At 43.8% G+C, this 6,381-nt stretch overlaps 1 non-coding gene across 1 annotated transcript; it reads right to left on the bottom strand.

Annotated features, from left to right (window-relative positions):
- Positions 1-572: 572 nt before the first annotated feature.
- On the bottom strand, positions 573-675 carry LOC149840115 (small nucleolar RNA R71). The gene has a single exon (XR_016431727.1). It is a non-coding gene; the product is annotated as a small nucleolar RNA R71 (small nucleolar RNA).
- Between the last annotated feature and the right edge of the window lie 5,706 nt (positions 676-6,381).

Here is a 6,381-nt window from a genome sequence, read left to right as displayed (position 1 = left end):
ATTTATATTTTAGTACCTGTTTTAGTTAATTTTTTTTATATTTAGGTCATTTGCCTACATCTGGTCTTAGTACCAGTGTATGCAGGGGCGACGAGGTCTAGGAACCCCATTACACCCATTTGTTGACAACCCAGAGAGAATTTTACATTCTCATCGAAGTTCGGCAACAATGGCTGACATGGATCCTCCACCTCCACCCCCAGTTCTTTCACGCCCTCTGCGGGAATACTTCATTCCCACAGACTATGTTCAGGCATCCTGCATTCGGAGACCCAATGTAGGAGCACCGCATTATGAGATTAAGGCCAACATTATTCAAATGCTTCCATCCTTTTATGGCCTTAGTCATGAGGATCCCTACCGACATTTAGATGAATTCCTCGAAATCTGTTCTACTGTTAAGATACAGAATTTCGATGATGATGCTTTAAGGTTGACTCTATTCCCCTTTTCATTGAAGGACAAAGCCAAGTATTGGCTAAAGTCCTTAGATTCTGTAGAAATAGAGTCATGGGATCAATTGCAACAGGAGTTTCTTCGGAAATATTTTCCCATTGGTCGTACGAACCAATATCGTAGAGCCATCACTAGCTTTTCAGAGCTAGATGGTGAGCGCTTTCATGAGACCTGGGAGAGAATGAAGGATCTCCTCAGGAAATGTCCCCATCATCAGGTGCCGAAATGGCAACTGGTGCAGAGCTTCTATGATGGATTGTCTGACAAGAATCGTCAGATGATCGACTCTTCATGTGGAGGGACATTCATGCTGAAGAGCGAAGATGAAGCATGGAGGCTATTTGATACATTGGCCGAGAATTCACTCCACCATGCTTCGAGCTCTCAATCTGATAGAGCCACACCCAGCATTCAGAAGAAAGCTGGTGTTCTTGAAGTTGGTCCATCTACTGCACTACAGTGCAAGGTAGACATGATTGCTCAGAAGCTGGACCAGCTTCTCTCAGGACCATCCAATACACAGCAGGTGTGTACTCTTTGTGTCAGTCCGGCACACGAGATCACTGAGTGCCCTTCGGCAGCTCAGTACCCTGAATTTGTTCAAGAACAAGTTCAGGCAGCTCAGGGTTACGTCAGACCGCCGAATAACCCATTTTCATCGACATATAATCCGGGTTGGCGTAACCATCCCAATTTTTCATGGAAGAATCCACAGTCTTCCATGCAGATGCCTACTTCCTCTCAGCCAGTTCGGCAGCCATCTTTTACTCAGTCATTTCAAAGACCGAACTATTCTCAGTCTTCTTCTTCTTTTGTCACTCCCCCGATTCAGCAGGAGTCTGCCCCGCAGACATCTTTTGAGGAGAGACTTCTCCAGGCATTCCAAGAGGTGAAAACCTCTAATCAGAACTCCTTCGAGAAGTGTAGCCAGATTTTGAGCTCGCATACGCAGTCCATTGCGAAGTTAGAGTCGCAAATGGGACAGTTAGCTGAGGCTATTAGTAGGAGACCCGAGGGTACATTGCCGAGTCAGACTGTCATGAACCCGAAGGGTAAGGACTAGATGACTGGAGGCCTATTTCATACTGAGACACAGCAGCAGGCTAAATCAGTTATGGCCTTGAGGAGTGGACGTGAGTATTACGTCGAGAGCAGAGAGCGAGAGAGTAGAGAGAGGATAGAGGAGCCAGAGACCATTGTTTCACCTACGTCGGCTCAGCCATCATCCCCATCCCCATCATCATCTTCATCATCATCTTTATCTTCATCCTCAGAGGAGAAGAAGGATAGGAGTGAGCCTTCTCACAAAGAGGAGGAGCCAGCAGAGTATATTCCCCCACCACCCTATCCCAAAGCATTAGAGTCTCCTGGATATAGAGGAAAGCAAGGTGCGAAGATCCAGGATATGCTTGACATCTTCAAGCATGTGCAGATCAACCTACCTTTGCTCGATGCTATTCAGCAGGTGCCGGCATATGCCAAATTCCTGAAGGAACTATGTACGCAAAAACGTAAATCTAGAGAGCGAGTTCTTAACAGGGTCCATCTGACTGAGCAGGTGAGTTCAGTACTTCAGCATCAGACACCACCAAAGCTCAAGGACCCTGGAGCCCCTATCATTGCGTGTACTATAGGGAACATCCGGATAGAACGCACATTGCTCGATCTTGGAGCAAGCGTGAACATTCTGCCCGGATATTTCTTTGATTCTTTCGGGCTAGGAGAGATGAGATCGACTCTGATTACACTGCAGCTGGCAGATCGTTTCGTCAAGGTACCGAGAGGTGTCTTGGAGGACGTGCTAGTTAAGGTGGATGACTTTTATTTTCCAGTCGATTTCATTATTCTTGGTATGGAAGGAGTGGATAGCCAACACCAGACTCCGATTATTTTAGGCAGACCATTCTTGGCAATTGCCAATGCGTGTATCAACTGCAGAACCGGAGCCATGGATCTCTCATTCGGCAATCGAAAGGTCAAGCTGAATATTTTCAATGCCGCGATGGGACCAGCAGGAGACATGGACTGCTTTCATGTAGATATTGCATATGAGTTAGTGGAGGAGCAGCTCGAGTTGTACATTACTGAGGATTCTTTAGATTTGTACCATATAGAGAAGAATAGCGGTGTAGATAGTGTAGATGTGTCTAGAGTGTCGTCAGAAAGACCACCTTGGGGAGCGGTCAGGGAGCCTCTTCCACCACTTGCTGAGACCCCCGCCAAATCTTCGATTGAGTCACCTCCGAAACTTGAGTTGAAACCATTACCGGATTCACTCAAGTATGCATACCTCGGAGATGATGAGACTCTGCCTGTGATCATCTCGTCCTTGCTCACTGAGGAGCAAGAACAGAGATTGCTGACTATTCTTCGAGAGCACAAGGCAACGATTGGCTGGGGAGTTGCTGATCTGAAGGGGATTGATCCTTCATTCTGCATGCATAGGATCCATTGTGATGAGGAAGTCAAGCCATTTAGGGATATGCAGAGAAGGCTAAATCCCAACATAAAGGAAGTGGTGAAGAAAGAGGTGGTGAAATGGTTGCATGCCGGAATCATTTACCCTATTTCTGATAGCCAGTGGGTCAGTCTGATTCAGGTTGTGCCGAAGAAGTCAGGACTCACTGTGGTTGAGAATGAGAAGGGTGAGAGAATTCCGATGAGGACCACTACAGGATGGCGAGTCTGCATCGATTATAGGAAGCTGAATGTGACAACTAAGAAAGATCATTTCCCATTGCCATTCATTGATCAGATCTTAGAGAGACTCGCATAACAGAGCTACTACTGCTTTCTAGATGGATATTCAGGATACAATCAGGTAGTTGTTCATCCTGACGACCAGGAGAAGACCACGTTTACATGTCCTTATGGCACCTTCACATTTAGACGTATGCCGTTTGGGCTCTGTAATGCCCCGGCTACTTTTCAGAGGTGCATGCTTGTTATCTTCTCGGACATGATTGATGATGTGATGGAAGTTTTTATGGACGACTTTTCAGTGTATGGCTCTTCTTTTGAAGATTGCCTCCAAAAACTTGCTCGAGTACTGAGTAGGTGTGTGGAGACCAATCTCGTCCTGAGTTGGGAAAAGAGCCATTTTATGGTCCAGGAGGAGATTGTGCTAGGACACATTATGTTCAAGCGTGGTATTGAGGTTGACAGAGCGAAGGTGGAATCCATTTCCCGTTTGACTCCACCCACCTCTGTGAGGCAGATTCGATCATTTTTAGGGCATGCAGGATTTTACAGGCGGTTCATAAAAGATTTCAGCAAAATCTCTCGACCGCTTTGCACGTTATTGGAGAAAGACCAGCCCTTTGTTTTCGGTGAGGATTGTATGAAGGCCTTTGAGATTCTCAAAGAGGCCTTGATTACTGCACCTATTTTGAGACCTCCAGATTGGACTCTCCCATTTGAGATTATGTGCGATGCATCTGATTACGCTATGGGGGCCATTTTAGGACAACGCATTGATAGGAAGCCCTATGTGATCTACTATGCGAGTAGAACTCTGTCTGATGCTCAGATGAATTATACTACGACAGAGAAGGAGCTACTTGCGGTAGTTTTTGCATTGGATAAATTCAGGTCCTATTTACTCGGTTCGAAGGTGGTTGTCTATTCTGACCATTCTGTATTGAAATATTTATTGAATAAGAAAGACACCAAACCGAGATTGATTCGTTGGGTCCTACTACTACAGAAATTTGATCTCGAGATTCGAGATAAGAAGGGAAGCGAGAATGTAGTAGCAGACCATCTTTCCAGACTGATCGTGGAGACCACGCTGGATCAGAGGCCGATCAGTGATTCTTTCCCCGACGAGCAGATCATGTCAGTCAGTACATCGCAGTTACCCTGGTTTGCAGATATTGTGAACTATCTGGTTTCGAGGCAGATACCTGAGCATTGGAACAAGAATGAGCGTGAGAGATTCCTATCTCAGGTGAGGCACTATTATTGGGATGAACCAGAGTTGTTCAAATACTGTGCAGACCAGATCATTAGGAGATGTGTTCCGGAGAAGTACCAGTCCATTCTGATTTTTTCCCATTCTTTAGCTTGTGGAGGGCATTTTAGTAGTAGGAAGACGGCTGCAAAGGTTTTGCAGTCAGGATTTTATTAGCCCACACTCCACAGGGATGCTCATGAGTTCTGTAGGCGATGCCTGCGATGTCAGCAGATTGGGAACATATCCAAGAGGGACATGATGCCCTTGCTTCCGATTTTGATAGTCGAGATTTTTGATGTTTGGGGCATTGATTTTATGGGACCATTTCCGCCTTCCTTCGGAAATTTATACATTCTGGTGGCGGTTGATTATGTGTCCAAGTGGGTCGAGGCTGTGACAACCAAGACCAATGATCACAGAGTAGTGCTTAAGTTCATTAAGCACAACATTTTCAGTCGTTTTGGTGTGCCACGAGCAATGATTAGTGATGGTGGCAAGCATTTTAGGAATGTACAGATAGCTTCTCTGCTGAGAAGATATTCTGTCAATCATAGATTCACCACTCCATATCATCCGCAGACTAGTGGACAGGTTGAAGTGTCCAATAGGGAGATTAAGCGAATTTTAGAAAAGACAGTTCGTCCGGACCTCAAGGATTGGTCCTAGCGATTAGATGATGCACTTTGGGCATATAGAACTGCATTTAAGACTCCCATTGGCATGTCCCCGTATCGCCTTGTATTCGGGAAAGCATGTCATCTTCCTGTCGAGTTAGAGCATAGAGCGTACTGGGCTATCAAGAAATTGAATTTTGACCTCACCCAGGCTGGCAAAGAGAGAGCACTGCAGCTATCAGAATTAGAGGAACTCAGGAATGATGCATATGAGAATGCCAAATTATACAAAGCTCGCACAAAAGCATTTCATGATAAGCATATTGTCAGAAAAGTGTTTGAGCCAGATCAGAAAGTGTGGCTATACAATTCTCGTTTACATTTTTTCCCAGGGAAGTTAAGATCGAGATGGACAGGTCCGTACATTGTGAAAGAAGTATTTCCCCATGGAGCAGTGACATTATTCGATCCTATGACCCAAGGTACATTCAAGGTAAATGGGCAAAGACTGAAGCCATTCATTTCAGATGCCTTGCAGGATGGTGAGTGTGAGATAGTGCATCTCACGAAGGCATGAGGATTCCACCAGAGGGATGTATCATATGTACATTATTTATTTTTCATTTCAGAGTTTTTATTTATTTAGTATTTCATTTCACATGTGCTAATTTATGTTTTGATGTATGCAGGATGAACTTAACATTTAGTGTATCAATTACCAGGTACAGAGAAGAGCTTTCAAAGAATTCAAGGATCAGATGAAAATCAACTTCAGAAGCTCAGAGCAAATCAGGTTGTATCTATCCTTTCTCCCATATTTTTGTTAGTGTCTTTTAGTGTGCATTTGCATTACATTTTTATTCATTTTGTATGCCACTAGGGACAGTGTCATTCAAGCATGGGGGGTGGTTTAGATGCATGCACACAAAAATGTCAATTTTTTTTTTGTATGACTGGTAATCAAAGTAGGCATTTGAGAACAAAGTGTAGCATATATGATTGTTTTTGGCATAATCTAACAGTTTATAAATTTTTAAGCCCCATAAAAATTTTATTTTCTGAACTGAGTCAAATAGAGTAGTTATTCATGAGAAAATTCAAAGAAAAGATAGTATTTGATTGTTAGAAAATTTTTAATCACTTTAGTATAAGTATGCACAGTATGTGTTCTAAAAGAAATAAGCAATGGAAAGATGTGTTTGAAAAAATGAGTTTAAAAGAATAGAGCTACGTTTAGTTGTTGATGTCTTCGTGAATCCTAGTAGTGGAACTCAGACACGAGATGAAGTGTTTGAGTATCTTAACGAAAAGGATAACGAAGGAGATCATCTTCTTGTCTAAGTCGATATCTGTGGC

Source organism: Nuphar pumila, chromosome 4, assembly GCF_984573655.1.
Source record: "Nuphar pumila chromosome 4, dmNupPumi1.hap1.1, whole genome shotgun sequence".
Taxonomy (NCBI): domain Eukaryota; kingdom Viridiplantae; phylum Streptophyta; class Magnoliopsida; order Nymphaeales; family Nymphaeaceae; genus Nuphar; species Nuphar pumila.
Note: the sequence above shows the minus strand (reverse complement) of the source record. Positions and strands in the feature narration are given on the sequence as shown.